The sequence below is a fragment of the Corvus hawaiiensis genome, chromosome 23 (genome assembly GCF_020740725.1).
Source record: "Corvus hawaiiensis isolate bCorHaw1 chromosome 23, bCorHaw1.pri.cur, whole genome shotgun sequence".
In the NCBI taxonomy this organism is placed as follows: Eukaryota; Metazoa; Chordata; class Aves; order Passeriformes; family Corvidae; genus Corvus; species Corvus hawaiiensis.
Genome location: NC_063235.1, coordinates 4,321,807 through 4,340,792, shown reverse-complemented (window position 1 = coordinate 4,340,792; position 18,986 = coordinate 4,321,807).

The window sequence follows — 18,986 nt, the reverse complement described above, 5'->3', positions numbered from 1 at the left end:
TAAAAAAAAAAAAAAAAAAAAAGTAATTTTTGTTTTGGAATAAATTCAGTACACAAATGTCATCACCCAGGAAAATATTTATTGTGACCAGCACAATCACTTCCCTGACCTCTTTGTTTTTATAAAATCACCCAGCAAGGCTGCTTTATAATTTACTATTGTTTTATTAATTTTATCTCACTATTCTTTCAGCAATCATTCCTGTCACAGTCAGGGATTTGTGATCCAAGCCAGCCAGCCAAAAACCCAAACCAGTTTGCAAACACCCAAACAAGAACATTAATAGGCCAGGGTTCAATGCTGTACATGAAGTGTTGGTGTCTCGGCTCTCCTGCCAGCCCTGTGGTGGGGAGACATCCTTGGATGCTGAGGGTCCTGCAGGGCTGGACACGGCTGAATCACCCCTCAGAGCCTCTGATTTACTGTGAATGAGACATAAAGGGTGCCCTGAGGGGTTGGTTAGGGGATGCTGCCTTGGGGAAGAGAGGAAAGGAGCCCACTGCCAGCATAACAAAATCGCTGCCCCTCCCACCAATCCTCCCCTTGCTCTGTGCATCAAGGGTTTCTCTAATATTTCTGGCTGGAGGGTGTGTGTGTTCAGATTTATTTATTTATTTAATATTCCACAGACACATGAGATGAGGCCAAGATGTATAATTTTCTTCCCACTCCCTGTGCGCAGCCACTGAATTCGTCTTAATTTCCTGCACCAGTGCCCATGGACTGGGAGCTGGTTTCTGCCCCCCCTGAAGCGAATGATGCTGTTCAGGAGCTCAGGTGATTAAAATGGGCAGACTCCAGCTAGGCACAGAAAAGGGCATTTTCTCATGTGTGTTCTTGGTGTAATGCAGCAAAAAGCTGAGGGACTGTGGGTTGATGCAGAGGGATGGAGGGTGCCGTCAGATGCCACCACTGGTTTGGTCTGTCACCACATGGAGTCACGGCAAAGCTGAGCCCCAGAGAACCCCCCTACAAACCACAGCCTCCCTCCCTTGGCTGTACTTGAGTTTTTCGATTTGCAACCCCTTTTTTCATGCTCCGGTTGTGTATTTGTGGGGAACCCCGGAGTGTTTTGTGTAGGAAGTCAGAACAAGGCTCCTGCAACCCTTGCACACTGTGGAAATAGGTGCTGACACATTGTGGCTTACAGCAGGGGAGGGATGGAGGGAGGCAGGACATTTCCCATTAAAGGAGGATCTTTGCTTCCCTCTTTATCCACAGCCTCCTGCCCAAGCAGAGCCCCTCGGCTCGGAGTGCCTGGGCCCTTGGACACTGAGCTGCTATCTCCTGTGTAGAGTTAGAATTTCACAGAATCACAGAATCATGGAATGGTTTGGGTTGGAAGGACCTTAAAGCTCATTTTGTTCACGGCAGGGATACCATTCACTGCCCCAGGCTGCTCCAAGCCCCATCCAACCTGGCCTTGGACACTTCCAGGGATCCAGGGGCAGCCACAGCTTCTCTGGGCACCCTGTGCCAGGGCCTCTCCACCCTCAGAGGGAAGAATTTCTTTCTAATATCCCATCTAAACCTGCTCTCTCAGTGTGAAGCCATTTCCCCTTGTCCTGTCACTACATTCTCTTGTAAAAAAAATTAATAGAAATAAATAAAGTAAACAAAGAGTGTTTCTTGGGCAGTTGAAAGGTCGGCAGACATCACAGCGTATCATTGCTGATTCTCAAGCATCTTCTTCTGGCTTCTTGTTGATCCCCGGACAGAGAAGCCACAAGTGCAGGAGTTGTGTCTGTCCTGCCCCACTGAGCCCCACGGGCAGGGCCTGTCCCTGCTGTAACCAGCCAACGTTTGTGCCTGCTGCAGGGGATAATTTTTTGTTTATAGAAAAATCCATAAGGTTTGAGTTATCAAGAGCTGTGCGCACTAGTGGGAAGGACACAAAATCAATGCTGAAATATTGTCTTATTTAATGGCTGCTGTAAATAGCTCTGTTATGCTTCTTTAGGAGCAGTGAATTATGACACAGGGTGGGGGGACAGTGGGGTGGGCTGGTTTGCAGCCCAGAGCCCCACGAGCCCAGCCAGCCCACCTGGTCCTGGGGGAGCTGACAGGAGTGTGTGACAGAACAGGGGGAATGGCTTCCCACTGCCAGAGGGCACGGTTAGAGGGGATATTGGGAACAAATTCTTCCCTGTGAGGGTGGTGATGCCCTGGCACAGGGTGCCCAGAGAAGCTGTGGCTGCCCCTGGATGCCCAAGGCCAGGTTGGATGGGGTTTGGAGCAACCTGGGGTAGTGGAAGGTGTCCCTGCCCATGGTAGGGGCTAGAATGAGATGGGCTCTAAGGTGTCTTCCAAGCCAAACCTTTCTACGATTCTGTGATACCTTAGTTCATGGGGTCATGGGAATGAATTTAGTAGAATCACAGATGCCATATGCAGGGACACTTTCCACTAGACCAGGTTGTTCCAAGCCCTGTCCAACCTGGCCTGGAACAGGGATAGGGAACAGGGATGCCCCTGGGGTGGGGCATCCATAACTTTTCTGGACAACCTGTGCCAGTGCCTCACGTGTTTCTTCTCCCCTTCTCCTTTTGTAAGACGTGTTTAGAAACATCACTGAGGCTTATAAATGAGGCTTTTAAAACTGTTTAAATACCTATCATTTTTATGATTTGTTTCCATGTCATTGAGTGCAATTATCTGCAGGAGAAGTTCTTTCTAGAATGTATTCAGGTATTTTGGAAAGCACTGGCCTTTTCCCCTCTTTCTGGAAAGGCCTGAGGTCTGGGTTGGGGTTATTGGAGTAACCCAGCTGTGTTTCCAGCAGAAACAGTAATCACTATCAGTAAGAAGAAAATAATATTGCAAGATTCTTTGCTTGAAAGTCAGAAGGAATTAGAAAATCCTGCTCTGCATCTCTCCTTGAAGGTCAGGCAGGCATTGCTCAATCCAATCACATGTGCAAACTCCAGCATCTGAGGGCTCACAGAAGCTGATAAAGAGTTTTCCCTGAAGTCCTGCTGCAGCCTGTGGGATCGTGCCGGCATCGCCTCTGTCAATATTTAACTCTGGGTCAATACAGCTTGATGTTTGGCTTAACAGAACTTAATATCTGCCGAATGTCAGCCAAGTTCCTGCAAGTGCAGGAGCTGCCTGGTTCTGTGGGGAAGGGGTTCCTGGCTGAGGAGCAGAGTGCTGGGGGAGCACCCCAGCTCTGCTCGCAGCTGAGGGCTGTGGGAGGCTCCTCCTCCTCTCCACCCCAACAGCCAGGACTGCTAACCCAGAATGGGTTGCTGGGGCTGTGCAGGGAAGAGGGAGCTGAATTTCAGGGGATGAGCCTTTCACTGGTGCACGGGCCAGTCACCAGGCAGGGCTGCAGCTCGAGGAGCAGCAGGCTCTCAAGGCATCTGTCCCTTTCTGTGTGAGCCGCTGGGGCTCATGGAGCTCCCTCTGGCATGGAAGCTGCACAGCATAGAATCATAGAATGGCTTTTGGGCTGGAACGGACCTTAAAGCCCATCTTGTTCTAACCCCCTGCCGTTGGCAGGGACACCTTCTATTAGACCAGTTGCTCCAGTAGAGACCCTCTGGTCCCATCAACATCTCCAACACCTTGTGGGTGCTGCTGTTTTTCCCTGGTTTTTTTGTTCTCATGAAGTTTCCCCTTTCCCTGCCCAGCAGTGATGCCCTGAGGCTGCTGGAGGCTGCTGGCAGCTGCAGTAAGGCCATCACTGCCCCTCTGTCCTCCGCTCAGCCTGGCACTGTCCCCTCCTCCCCACAGCCCATCTCTTTGGGCAGCAGTTAGCCAGAGACAGGGGTTTCTTTTTATTATGATTTTAATATTCATGACACATGCAAATTAGGAAAAAGGTAATTGTCCCAATTAGCACTAAATAGGTTTTTCTCACACATTTTGAATAATTTGATGCTTCTGCTTATCTCATAAAAAGTTTCCTGGTGGAACCACCTCAGCCTTGGTGTTCATACAAGAGCCTGCTGAGCCTTGGTAATTAAGCTGTGATTAGCCAGCTATAAATACGTGGGGTGGAATTCTACATTGAACTCGTAGGGCACCCGGAGATAATAAAGTGATCAGATCAGTGAGCACCTCAGGTACAGCAGCAGTGGTGGGAGGAAGCATTCGCTGTTAATGGCAGGTCAGCTGCCATGGGTCAGTTCCTCTGGGCTCCAAGCTGTGGCTGAGTGCTGGACCAAGGCTGTTACTGGTAGGTCACTTCCACTGAGAGGCTCCCACCAGCATTTCTTCACAGAAAAGGTCGTCAGGCATTGGAATGGATTGCCCAGGGAGGTTTGGAGTCCCCGTCCCTGGAGGTGTCCGAGGAATGACTGGACATGGCACTCAATGCTCTGGGCTGGGTGACAAGGTGGGCATCGGGCACAGGTTGGACTCAGTGATCCTGGAGGTCTTTTCCAGCCTCAGTGATTCTGGGATTCTGTGATTCCCATGCAAGGGAGAGTGGTGGTGAATTGGCTTTTTGAGGGGGTGGCTCACTGGGTTCCTCTGTTCCCCCTGCCCCCTGGGGATTTGGGCTCCAGAGATGTGATGAGGGGTCCAGTGAGTGAGATCCTCCTCCCACACAGAGCAGAGGACGAGTCCTGGCCTTGAAACCAAGGGTCATGAGGTTGTGTTCGTTCACCCAGAGACATGACGGATCTCGTGGCCTTTGGACCCAACTGCAGCTGTTTGTGATGTCAGGGGATGGCTCTCCAGTGAATTACAGCTGATACTTCATCACACACATTATTCTGGTAAGGAATAGACTGGAGGAAGCCAGGACAATTTGGAGAAGAAAGCGAACTGACAGTTCCTGAGTAAATGATTCATTATTCACTCAGCTCTGGCTGCTTATTGCACTTGCCCTGACTCCTGAACAAAAGTTGGCTTGTTTCAAACCCTGCTGCACTCCTATTTCTCTGCTGTGACATGACCTGGCAGCTGAAATGTTCATGAACACACTTATCTTACGGATTAGAAGTTCTGTCAAACCCGATTCTGTGAACTGCTCACAGGAAATTTGTATCAGCTGCTAATTTCCATCCCCTTACGTCTCAAATACCATTTGTGAGCTTTCTAACTCAATGCTATTTCAGTTTTAAAAGCACTTCAGGAAAACAACGTGGGATTATTTGGCAGGAGGCAGTTGTCTAAAGCACTGTCAGAACAAGCACTTTGTCTTTAGCAGCCTCTTTCCTCACCATTACAGCTCCTGCAGGGGCTGGTACAGACTCGGCCCCTTTGGGCCTGGCACTAGAGGAACAACGTGCACAAAATCCTGATGATTTTGTAGAGTTTGACATACTGTCCTGGAAGTGTTCCAGTCATGTGAGTGAGGAGGCAAACAGGGAAATCTGAAACTCCAGAACATTGTGCAAGAGCAAAGAGTTGGATGCAAAGAAGTGCAGCAGCAGAAAGGGAATGGCAGAGCCCCCGTGCCCAGGTGAGGGGAGACACAGAGGTGGAACAGAAAACAATGAACCAGTTTATGTAAAATCAGAACTGAGCAAAATGTTCACAAAGAAGATCCCAAACAAAATTCAGAGGAAGGAAAATAAAGATTCAGTCAGGGGCCTGCACTCAGGACTGTGATGTGTGGGCGGATGTGGTGTTTTCCACGCTGGCCCTCGAAGTGAGTCCAAATACCTGTGAGCAGTGAGATCCAAGCTGCCAGCAGGAAACTTCCCGCAGAGGGCTGTGAATGCATCCCACGTCATCCAACAACTCTGCTCGCTGTTCTAGCCCGAGGCAGTGTTAGAATAACCACAGAGAGCACTAGCAGGCGTTAGCTTCGGTTTGGGCTGCTTGGCACAAAGAACCGTGTCCCTGTACGTGCTTATTCAGACTGGGAGGGGAGATGGAAATGTTCCCTTTCATTGCTGATTTCTCCATCTGTTTTCTGTCTCTGCTTTGTTCGCCTGCAGCGCTGCGTGGGTGCTTGTTGAAGAAGGGCGTTCCAGAGCCCTTGCACAGTTTTCCTGGTAAACACAATTTGATAGTCACTTCAAGTGGGGCTTTTGCAGGGTTCTCACATTTCATTCCTTTATGCTCTGCCAATCCAGCCGAGTCCTGCTGCTCCTTTTGTTCCTCTGCTATTCCAGCCCAGCCTCTCCCCCACCCATGAATGCACCGAGAAGTATTTTTTCCAATTTAACACTGACCAATTTTTATGCGTAGCTGTAAGTGGGTCCATTAGTGCTAGTCAGAGGAAAGCTGAAGAACATTTGGCAGATAATTGGGCCTGGATCCATCAGAAGGTCCTGATGTGGAGCCTGCAGCTCTCTGTGCTGGTGAAACATCTGTGTAAAGAGCTCTGCAGATGAGGCTTCGTTAGAACTGCCCGTCACGACAGTCCTCTTAAAGCTCTCAATACACCAGGGGCTCCTCTGGGTCTACCCAAAATAGCAACTCTCCACTTAGGCAGCCGTGTACTGAAACGGGAGTCGTCTCATTTACATGTTCTCGGCTGTAGGCATGACCTGAGCTTCTTTGTGGGATGTGCTGAGCTATCAAAGCCTCACTCTTCACAGCTCTCGTTAGTCCTGGAGGACGTGGGGCTGGAGACGGCACCCAGCTGTGTCCCCGAGCTGAGTGTATAATTTTCCAGCCACATCTGGAAAGGGGCAGATGTGTAATTGCATGCAAATGGTCATTTGTCACAGTGAAACTGTCTTTTCCAGTACATTATCCTTGAAAAGAAGACTGTACCTTTGGATGAGGAGATAATTGCAGTGTTTGTGGAACTGAGCGACAGCCAGATAAAATCTGGGGCACTTTCCCCAGCTCTGTTCAAATTCTGCTCATTCTCAGCCTGGCACACCCGTGCAGCTGCCCTGGGGCCCCTGTCTCATGCCTGACCCTTGTTTCCCCAGGCATTTTCCAGCTGTGCCTATGCCCAGATCTGCTGCTCACCCGCTGCTCTGTGCTGGGACCTGCTGCTGGCTCGGGACCTTCTGCACCCTGGCACTTGTCCATGGCACAACGCTCGTGGCAGCTCAGTGTGTGCCTCCAGAACCAACATAAGGTTTATTTAAGTGACTGTCAGAGGATCACGGCTTTCTCTGAACCAACAAAATGAACCTTCTGTAAGTCTTTTAAAAACATTCAACACAGAGAAGATGCAGAATGGACCAGAGCTGATGGAAACCCTGACACTTTTCTGCGTTTCTTGCACAGGGCATAGTGAGTTCCTCCTGAATCTCCAGGCTGTTACAGCCTGATCATGTCAACTGTCCTAGGATCATCCAAAGGCATCAGCTCTTCAGAGTCACCCACCAGCTGTGCTGTTCTGCTGCTGTCTGCACCCCTGCCCTCTCCATCAGCACAGGGCAGTGTGTCATGCTGATGGGTCCCACCTCCTTGTCCATCACCAAACACTGCACACGCTTGTGGTGTCAGCCTGGGCTGTGGAGAGGAGGTGTGGGCTCCCATCCCTGCTGATTAATCTGGAAGAGACATTATTTAAGGTTATTGTTGCACCACTGAGATGAAGTCAGAGGATGCTGTTGGCTTGCTGGGATGTGGGATGGTGTTGTGCAGGATGAATACGCACTGAGGGTGATGCTGTGCAGGATGAATACCAGCGAGCAGGGAGATTTCAGACATGCATATTTGTTTTGTGGATCATCATCTGTTCCTTCTATGTGCTACTTAAACTGGCTGTTGTTATGCAAATCCTGTAATGTATTTAGGAGTGCTCTCCGGAGATTTCAAATGGCATCTAATCTGGTTAGCAGATCCATTCCGCAAGAGACCTGGGTAATGTGTTCAGCTAAAGATGAGATATTGGTATTTTATGCATGTGACTAGCGACAGAAGCTGTTTTATCCCATTCTCCAAGCACTTACAGCACTCTGACTGACCCCAACCCCGTGGAACTGCCAGGAAGAAGAATAAACACACAAATAATGGGAACAAGCAAGTACAACGTATTTACAGCTCCTGACAGTGCGTCGGAGTCGCTGCAAACTGGGAACTTGCCTGTTCTCCTGAGTTAAACAAGACTGGGCTGAGTCTGTACCTGGATGAGAAATCCAATAGCTCCCCGTGCTCCTAACTCTCGCCCTGCCTGTATCGCTGTCATTTCAGGCCCCAGTGCACCTTCCCTCTGCCCCCTGGATTTAATTGTTACCGGTTTGAATTGCAAACAACCGGGGAGTTTTTTTGTGCCTCCGGATTGATGAGAGTTCCACACCCAGGCTTCTTCGTGATGTCCTTCTGTCTGTCCACTACCTCCTTCTTGGGCTGTGGGATGTTCAGCAAGAAACAGATTCCTGTTTATTCTGTTTTTAATACAATTATTTTCATGCAAATAAGTGTTTATATTTTACTGGTTGAACTTAAAAACTATGTATATCCACTTGGAATGCTCCACTTAAACCACTTATTTCTAGCCCAAATGACAACCCAGACTTTTTGACCAAATGGCACTTTAGTTTCTGTTAGTTAAAACAAATGTTTCTGACTTTTCTTTTAATGCTGCATTAGAATTGGATTGCGAGATATAAGCTCAAAAGTATCTCACTGAAATAAAAAATGTTAATTGAAAAAGTTTTTACTCTAAAATTTAAAAGGCAAATGTCTTCAACAAAGCAACGTGAGCGATTAAATAATTTTGATGCACATGAAACACTTTATCAAATTAATCTTTCATTTGAAGACTATAAATATAGTAACATTCACATTTGTGTATTCTGGAAATGCAGAACAGGTTTGGTGGAGTTCTTGTTCTTGGTTTCTTGCGGCTCTGGGCCGGCTCCTCATTCCCATCTCCACCATCTGCTCCGTGTCTCCTACCCCAGAACTGTCCCACGTTCCACTGTAATGTTCCTTGCCAGATGACAGATTTCGGGGAGCTTTAGTAATTAGGAACTCCACTCTCATCAAGGAAAATAATTAGTGTGAATGCTCGTGGTTTACTAAAGCAGCTCAATTAAAGAGAGTAACAAGCTTTTTACAGCAACAAAGGAGAGACTAAGCAGGCCTCGGTGAGTAAATAAAGCTGTAATCAGTGTGATTAATTTAAAGTCTCAGGAAGGCATGAATTGGATTGATATTCCGAAAGTCTCATGTGTCTCATGAGATCTCAGAAGAAATCATTCCACATTTTAGGGCTAACATGAGGCCTCGTTAATTGTGAACAAGAAGAAGTAAAACCTGACAAATGTAATTTGCTATTAATTTCTTCTGGAACACAGATTTTCATGAGTGTTTCCATGGGGCTCCTAAAAAAAATCTGTGTATGTTTCCTGGCTAAAATAAATTCAAGAAAAGTTTAGGAATGGACTGGCTTTTAACCAGGATCCTTAAAACACTCTCTCATCTGCATTTTTTTCTCCTGGCACTACCATGGGGACTCCCCTGTGCTGTTTCCGTTGCTCAAGGAATCGGTGCCACTGGTATTCCTTCTCTTACACCTGAAATTTGGCTTTCCTCCACAGTTAATTTTGGTATACAACAAACCCTAAACAGCTGGACAGGAACTTGGACTGTAAATCATAACCAGCTTTAATTTAGTTCATTTCCCACTGGTGACTGATAGTTTTGGGTGCTTTACTGCACTTCATAATAATTTAAAGTGGATATTTAGTATGTCTATAAAATCTCTTTCACGAGATTCTGGGGAAGGGAAGCTGTGTAAATACTCTCCAGGTTTTTGGTTGGGTTACAAACTGTTGACAAGTCAATCTACAAAATAAGTCGTTCCTGGGGGTGGAGGAGTTACTGAACCCTTTTGGTTACATGGAACCCATTTACGGAGGTTTCTCAGCTTTCTCTGATTAAATCCAGACCAGCTTAATGCTGAAATCAGTCTTTGAGCCTGGGAAACATCCTGATAATGTTTCAGTCTAGAAATGTCATATCAGACAATTCTTGCATCTCCTTTTGCTGCAGAACACAAGGATTTAACAATTTCCTTTGGTAAGTATTTTTCATTCTTTTTCATTTTTCTAGTGTTTCCAGCGTTCTCAAATTTTCTCCTCAGCATTTTTTAGTGGAAAAAGAAAAATCATTTGAGTGTCTTATAACTGATGATTTCCACGACAATTATCTGAGAATAAGCACCTCTGATTGCTGGGTCTTTCCCTTTGCAGAAAGCAGAGCTCAGTGATTTAGTGCAAATCCAGCAGCCCCTGTCAGTGAAACCCTGGGTGCACCTGGCTGCGTAGTGAGGTGAAACCTCCTTCTCGAATTACAGCTCGGCTTCTGCTCATTTAGTTTTGTTTCTCCAAGTTTCCTCTTGCTGAATGTGGTAAAATCCTGTCTCGGCTGATGAAAAGAAATACTCCAGCATTGTGTCAGTCTGCTGTGGCACCCTGGAGAGAGACTGGCATTTGCAGCAGACATCTGAGCAGGGAGAAGCAAAACAGACCCTGATTGAAAATACAGCTGGATGAGGACGGTCCTGATGTGGTCCCAGCAGCCACTGGAGACATGGAAATGTGGGGGGTCAGCGGCTGCATGGGCAGAGGCAGGAGTGATGGTACGTGACAGGGCTCGGGTGTCCTCTGGAGAGACTCTGGTCAGACCAAGGTCAGCCTCCAGTGGGAAACCCAATAAGAACTTGCAGAAGAAGCATAATTCTAAATTCTAAATTCTAAAATATATGAAGTTGTTGCTTTGCAGTGTTGCCTGGACTGGCTGTGGCTCTTGAGAGCATCCTGCCCATGCGATGCCAGCTCATCCTCCATTGGATACGGATCCAGGACATCCCCACGCTGCCACATGCCCTCCCTGCCGTGTTCCTGAAAACACAGCCCCCCTTGAGAGGGAATTTCATTTGCAAGTTTTCAGGTTTTGGATTATCCTTCCCAATCCCCTGCAGTATTATGAATTATTTTCAAATTTAAGTCGAGTGTTTCTGTGAACCTTGCCCATGAACTCTGCAGTAATTTGTATTGTAATGGGGAGGGCAGCACGGCACGGAAAGAACCTTTCCATAAATAAATGCTGAGTGCTGGGGAGCACCTGCAGCAGGAATGAAAAATCAGAGGCGATGGGGCTATTTCACCAAGTTCAAATTCCAACCAACCTCCTTGCAGCAGAGGAAAATACCATTCCAATACCTGCCATGGTGTTCATTTGCACTGGAGAAGGATCAGCGTTTGCATTAGGTTCTCCAAATTTTGATAACCTCATTTCCCCTGAGGGAGTTTTTGGGCAGGATAATGTATAGCCCCATGTTGTGTGTTCCGAATTCCATTTGCGAGAGATCAGGATTTTATTGCCAGAGCAGCGTTTAAAAATTGCTGTCTCTTTTCTCAGCTTTGTGGGAATTTACAGGCCCAGAGTGGAAAGAAAAGGATTTTTTTATAAGATGTAGGCTTGATTTTTATTTATTAGTTTTGATGGGAATCTTTACCCCATGGATGAATCTTGCTAGTTATAAAAAGTAGTTGCTGAAAACACCCGGCTCCTTCCTGCAGTGGTGCTGGAGCTGGAGCTGCCGGTGCAGGGCGGGTTTCCCAGCACAGGACGGGCTGTTCTGGAGCTGAAACACCCGGTGGTCTGAGTGCCCAGCCACCAGCATCGCCAGGCAGGCAGCTCCAAAGGCGGCTCCAAGGGCGAGTGCTCAGCTTTTCCTAAAAATAGGACTTCTTTGAGGCGTTTTAAGTTTTTTTCCTTTATTCCTGCCTTTCTGCCATCATCGAGCAGCTGCTGGGGCAGCCGAGTCTTGTGCTCGGGTACCCCCCTGCAGCTGCTGTTCCGTTGCCGGTGCCGCGCCTTCGGATGCCTGCAGCACCTCCTGCTCCTCTCGGCATCCTGGCAGTCCTGCAGAGCTGCTCATCTGTTCCTGCAGATGGATGATGTGCCTCAGCGGCTGGAACAACCTCCTCCTCACTCTCCTCCTTTTTACCCTCTTCCTCCTCCTCCTCCTCTTCCTCCCAAGGCTCCTTGCCCCAAGTGCTCCCTTGACTCACTGCTCCCTGTTCCCTGGGATGCCAGATTTCAGGGAGCAGGTGGTCTCTAGGATTTGCCACCTGTGCCTCGGTGAGGCTGGGGAGGCTGGAGGTGTGAGCAGACATGGTCCAGTGCAGGCTGGGCTCCTGGTCCTGGCCAGATCATTTTGGGGATGTTTGGGTGCTCCCCACTGCTGGGTCAGCTCTGTGCTGGGCGCTGTCTCTGAGCTTGGAATGTGCATCAGCTTTCCCACTGAGTTTTCCACTTGTTTTTGAGTTAACCAAGCATCTCTCAGCGTGTCTCCTGCTCACTGGTCTCCTGAAGGATTGAGGCATTGATGCAGATCGTGGGAATTATTCCTGGGATAGTGGTTTGGGCTGTTCCACTCCAACCCAGCCATGGGCTGAGATCCTTTAAACACACATGTTCCTTTCCTGAAGCATTAACAAAGGAACTCATTAATTGCTAATTGCTGCTAATTAATCCTCTATATGGTTTCTCATGTTTATGAACAGATGAAGTAGAACTTTCCTTCATCAACGCCTTGAGAACATTTAAGCCTTTTGTGTGGCTTGTTATATCTAACTTCCCAGTTATATTTCAAACTTCCCAGTTACCAAAGGAGACAGTAATTTATTGATATCCCAGTGGGACAAGGTAACTGCATGTTGGTTTTCTAGTCCTGCTTTACTTCATGTATTTTCATGTCATATGGCAAATTAACTCCAATTTCCGTATTTGCCTCTGAGCCATGGTCCCTGTGAGGCTGCTCTCTGAGGTCCCTTTGCCCACATGGGTGACCTTTTAAGAAGTCTTTACTCCAGCTCTTCTCCCCTCAAAGCTCCATTCTTCTAACCCAGCCAAAGAATAGCAGCACTGGCTCCACAAATCTCATCAAACTTGTTGCTTCTTGGTAGCAACTGGAGATAAAAGGATGTTCCCTTCCCTCCGGGGGTAATGATGGTTTGAAACTCCCTCCTGCCTCCACTTCCTGCATTTGGCAGGTCTTTGGGAGTTTATATAATCTGGCAGCGATTCTCCATCTAAACCCTGTCCAGCATTTCATGCAATAAACTTAATGGACTTTTCCATCTTGGAACAGCTGAATCCTTTCAGAGCAGCTGCTCTGGTTTATTGGTGGGCTCATTAGAGCACTGCCACTGGCCCAGGAGGGACTTTGTACATATCCCAGTGTGGAACATAAACTGGGCGTTTCCAGATGATCCTGCTTAAAGGCTGGGAGCCCCGGTGGCTGGGATTGATAGCTGCGATTGCAGGAGCTCAGACAGGAGGCCTGGGGAGATGGAACTGGCGAGTGCAGGGAAAGCCAGAGGGCAAGGGCAGTGTGCCGGGCCCTGGCTGGCTGGCAGGAATGCTGTTCCACGATTTCCTGTGGGATCTGTGTCTTTTTGGGATAGGAGATTGTGTTGGGAGGCTGAGCTGTGGGTGTGTGGGTCCCCGCAGCCCTGCCAGTGAAAGTGGCACTTCTCTCACTACTACATTTGGAGAAAATCTAAACAATTTGAGATTGTTTTGAAATTTTCTTTGGAGGGTTTGTAATGAAAATTATTCCCCCCAAGCAAGAACATTGCCCTTTCCACGCAGCTCTGTTGTTTACTTCATCCATCATCCTTGCTCAGGAGCTCAATTCATAGGAGTGCCCTGACTGCTTGCTTGGGTGTGAAAATTGAAATTTCAGTTCTTGTCCTTGCCTACAGAAGTCGCCTAGCCTGTGCCCATCGGTGAGCTAGTCCAGACTGTCTCATCAGACCTCAATTTGCAGGGGAATAAAAATTTCACCTTTATTTTCTGAGACTGTTCTGCAGCATTCACCTCAATCACACTGTGATGGAAAACATTCAGGATTGCACTTGTTTACAGGGCCTTTCTAGTGATCAGCATCTCCTGGGAAAAAAGCCTCAAAGGAGTAAGAATAAACTCAAAAGGTTTCCAAATCTTGTATTTAACATTCACTATCATTTTAATAGTTCCTTAGGTCCCAGCTGGAGCACTTGGACATGCAGAACAGCCCTGAATTGCAGCTGAGCTGGAGGAGATGAGAGTGAGAGGAAAAGCCTTGTGCAGCCGGTCTGGAAGGGCCAGGTCCTCCGAGGAGCATTTGGAGCACAGGCTTTGGGATAATTAGGGCTTGTGTTTGGGTGAGCCGGTGCCAGAGGCTGCTCTGTCCAAACTGCCCCTACTGCAGACCACGGTATGCTGTAAATCCTCTTGGAAATGAAAAACTGAGCCCACAAACAAGTGACTCAGCCCTCAGAACCTCAGACGGTTTTGTTTGTGTTATTTTCATTTGCCTGGGTAATCGAATTTGTTGGAATTAGGGGTTTGTCTAGATAATAACGTTTTCTCACCCTCTGGCAGGGGAGCGGGCTGCGGTGAATGCCGATGTGCCTAGTGCTGCATGGATTGGAATAAACTGGCCCTTGATAGCATCAATTACCCACTCCTGATGGATGGCTGCGTGCAGCCTGCCAGCTTTGGACTGCACAGGATCAGCTACTATTTCTCTCTGGTAGAAATGCTCTGAAGAAAATGTAATTCCAGAATTGGTGTAGACCTGTGCACGTGGAGGGACCCCACAGCAATGCTGGGGACAAGGACAGCCTGGCACCCCCTTAGTGTCTGGGGGTCCCGGGCAGTGGCAGCCTGGCCAAGCACCCATTGGTGACAGTGTTCTGCTGCACGTCTGTGCCAGGCCACTCAGTAATTGCCTCTTTGCTGGTGTTCCATGGGCATTGCTGGAGTCAGGCACTGCCAGAGCTGTGGTGACAGGAGCAGGAGCACCTGTAATGGTTTGTGAAGCACCTCAGAGGCTGTTCCCCACCTGGATCTCCAGGGTGAGGCTGGGGAGGTGGATGACAAGTGGTGGCTGTGGTTTGTAGGTGTGAGTGTAGGTGGTGGTTAAGCCATGTTGTACCCGAGCCCAGTCCTGGTGCTGGAGAGGGATCCAAAATGTGGGTAATTGGTGCTCCCCAGCTCTGTGTGGGGGAAAGACTGCAGCAGCCACACCTCTTGGTTCCAGCTTCCCCAGGGTTGCTCAGCCCAGCAGCAGGCTGGGTGATGGTTCCTGGGGCTTGGGTATCTGAGGAGCCCTGGCCAGAGCTGCTGGACTCTGCCAGCCCCACAGACACAGGGACCCTGCTCATGTTCCCACTGGATTTCCAGCCAGGAGGGGAGCAGGGCCTCTCTCTGCTCCAGCCACAGGAGCTCCCCACGGGCTCACTCTGTGGGCTTGGGAGTCTCTCCCCATGCAGGAGCAGCCAGGGGCAGCTTCAGGGAGGTTTGGGGTAGAGACAAGGTGAGTTCTGAGCCATGAAAGTAGCGGGACAGCAAGGGAAACTGGAAATTAGACGTCTGTATGGACAGACTGTGAAGCCTGAAGTGTGAGCAAGGGTGGAGGGGTAGTTACGTTGCTGATCATCAGGGACCGGAATTCTTGCTAGAAGACAAACTATCCCAGTTGTATTACCTATGGTAGCTGCATGATCTGCAGGATGGATTGGGATTAGTGTTGTAGTAACAACCTGCTGAGCAAGCCCTGGCTCCTCCAGCCTCTCTAATGCTGCTGTGAAGCAAAGGAGTCGTGTGTTCCCATGCTCTGCTCCTGTCTGAAACAAGAGTGGCAAAGCCATTAGCTTGGAGCACATTCCTTAATGTGGCATAAGCAGCTAAAGAAGACGTATTTATGCTCCTTCATTTGCAATTGATAATCTCAAGAGTGAGAACTGGTAATAAATTCCCTCACTGGGGCTCCTCTCCCTCCAGCCCCGCCACAGAGGGGAAGAGCAGCTCATTTGCATGAGATAATGAAACTGCAGTGAAATAGTAAAATTGCAAAGCAACTTTGTTTTAATAATGACAGATGCTTCTTAAACACTTCAATTATGTCTCTCTGAGCTGTTTTAGCAAGGCCACCGAAAGGGAGAGCAGTATTCTTGAAGTACTCGGAATAAACCTCATTCCCTTTCCACAACATCTCCAACTGAAAACTTTTCCCTTTGTTCAAATGAAAGCATTTGGCTTTTTCCTGGCTCAGGGCATGCCTGTTTCAGGTCCTGAGAGGGGACAGGTGAGCGCTCCCAGGCAGGTCAACCTTCCAGAGGTGGGGTGGTGTGGGCTGTCCATTCCTTGTGCTGTCCTATGGGAATTGTAAAAATGGTGCCAATCTCCATGGTTCATCAAGACTCTGCAGTGACACAGTGTCTGTACCAGCCTCAAGTTCCCCGAGCAAAACTGGCTCCCGAGGTACCGGGTACTTTGCTATAAAGAAGCAGCGAATGGTGCATCCAACAAAGCACAGGGAGCAAGATAAACACATTAATGGGAAAAAAAGCCATTATGTGAGCACACAGCATGCATGGAGAACAGGCAGAGAGATTCTGGGCAGCAGGGGAGGATGAAAATAAGACACCTAGTGCTGAAGGGTAAAAAGCCTGAGAGACTGGAACGGTCTGTGCCTGAAATCTTTCTGCAGCATGTTTTTGTATTTTCCGCAGTGATTCTCCAACCCTGTGCTCTGCTGTGTGCCCCCTTCCCTCCTCTAATGGTGCCCTTTTCCCTTCTGCTGGGGACTGTGCTCTGGTTCCTCCTGCCTCCCTTTCAAGCCCGTGAAAAAACACCTCTCCAGACCTGCTCCTCCTCTCAACCCGTGCAGTCTCTGGGCTCCGAGGTGTTACCTGTGTCACAGTCACTTCGCTAATTTACGACAGTCATTTCAAGGCACATTATATCCAGAGCCCATATGTTACCTCACCGCTGCCAAAAGAGTTCTTGTTTACTAAGCTGATGCTTTCAGCGTGCTCAGAGTGTGCTAAATAGCACCATCGATACTACTTAAAATAAAAGGTGTCAGCACCTTGTCTGCCCCTGGAGATTGCTCAGCGCTCTCAGCTCTGAAATGTCCCTGAGCACCAACACCTCCAGCGGAGCTGCTCCTGCCACTCCCTCCAGCACCGGGGCCTGATCCTGCTCTGGTCCAGACCCATCCCTGCTGCTCTCCTGTGCCCCATCTCCCCACGAGCAGTTCTTGGGCACCACGGCGGCTGTGACAAGAAGGCAGTTCTTGGTTTGGGGCAGGATGACACACTTTTAGGTTTTTAATGCTCTTATTGTCTGCAGTTACCAAGGAAAGCCAGGGCACGTGTCTGCAGCTGCCGGTGCTGCCCAGCTCTGGCAGAGGAGCAGCTCCTGGGGCGTGCAGAGCCCGCACAGAGCCTCTCCCTGTCACCCAGCGCAGCTGCCTCCCTAGGGTCTTCCCAGTGCAGTCCTGAGCTGATGTGGCCCTTCTGCTGATGGGCCAGACTCCTGCTCTCCTCCCTTTCCTTGCCCTTCTGTGTAGGACAATGTCTTTCATTTTTTTTTGGTGTTTTCTGCTTTCTTTCTTTCCCTGTTCACCTGAGCACAGCTCTCTAAGCCAGAGGCTCTGTTTTTTCTAGTTATAAGCATAATGTTAGTGCACAACTCCAGTCCTATGGTTGGTGGGATATTTCAGTTTCTGGTGGAAAACATCAGATGCAGAAGTTGCACAGAAATTCTTGAAGGGAAATGTCACCAAATTCTTCCAAATGTCACAATCCAGTTTCGATCCAGGCTGTGTGTCTGGAGGCTCAGGGCAGGTTTCTTTTTGTGCTATTCACCTTTTTGCTGGGCTCCACTTCTCACTGGCATCACCCTCTGGTTCTGCAGGCCTCAGCTGACCCTGTTCCCATTCTGTTCCCCCTGGAAAGGGGAATAATGGAGGGGTCTCTGGAGGAGGCTCCCCAGCTCCTGGTTGTGCTGCAAGTCACTTCAATTTCTCATCCGTGGAGCTGGAGATGCAGGTGGCATGAACTGGGATCAACCTGTCATGCTCAGTAAGCTGGGTTGGGATGAGATAATGCCACTTGTGGAAATCTCAGGAAGATCCTGAAAGGCTCCTGATGCCGGACAGACACCAGTGTTATTAAATGGAAAGTTATTACATGCAGGTGCTGCTCCCTGTTTCCATGGTTGTTTGGACCCTGTCTTAGTGTTGCAAACACAGTTCTTGTACCGTGCAGGGACTGTCCTGCCCAACCCACTCTGGCAGGCACCAGAGGAGATAAAGGATTTCCTGCTGCCATCATTCCCTCTGTTCCATCCCCAAATTTCCATTAAGGAAATCAGGTGTATTTTACCTGTGAAAACATTCAGGTCCAAACTTGCCTGAGTCCTCCCTGAGTGGCAGAGACTTTGTCTGGTTTGTTTTGGGGAGAAGGAAAGAGTTGGTGTTCGTAGAGAGCAAGACTTCGTGGACATGGTGGCCAGTGTCAGCTGCCTGTCCCTGCGAGGGGGCACAGGGATGCATCAGAGCACTGGCATCCAGGGTCAGGAGAGCACCTACTCGCAGATGTACAATTACCGCTTTGAAATGCGATTTTGCTGGATGAAATCTGGGTTAAAAATTGTTCTCTGCTGAGCTGAAAATCTAAAATGTCTGAAGGTGCCTGGCTGGGATTGGGAGGTGGGAGGGTGGGAAGATGCCTCTCACCGTTTCCTGATTTTCTCCATATTTTGCCCAGAGGGATTAATTGGTGCTCAAAGGGAACCAAACTGCTGTTTTATGAGTGAAATCTGTTGTCTCATTCATTATTCATTCGGAGGTGATTGGCAGCTTAGAGGCGGTGGGTCACAGTCAGTAAAGGGTGAGCTGCTGACTGACAAGGTTAATTGCTGCCTCGCGTTATTGCTGATAACGATTTATGTTGACAATTCCTGGTATTCCTGGCGCAGCCGGAGGTTTGTCACGCAGGGTCAGCCGGCGCTGCCCCATCCTGCCCCTGCTGTCCTCAGCAGCTGGGAGCGGCCGTTCCCAGGCACGTGGGAAGGGATTTTGTTCCCAGAGAAGGTCTCTCATGCTAAGTGATGCAGAAGCAGCTTTGCAAAGGCATCCGTTGCTTTTGCCTTTTTTCCTTCTTCTTTTTGCCATGTTCTCTGCATATTGATCAGGGTTCAGAGCATAAAAGTGAGGCTGGGCTCAGCTCTGCCGATCCCCCCTTGGCGCCAGCGTCAAAGCTTTGGTTTTCTGGGGGCTCAAGTGAATAGAGATGTGAAAGACTTTTGAGGGTGACCCTTAAAAA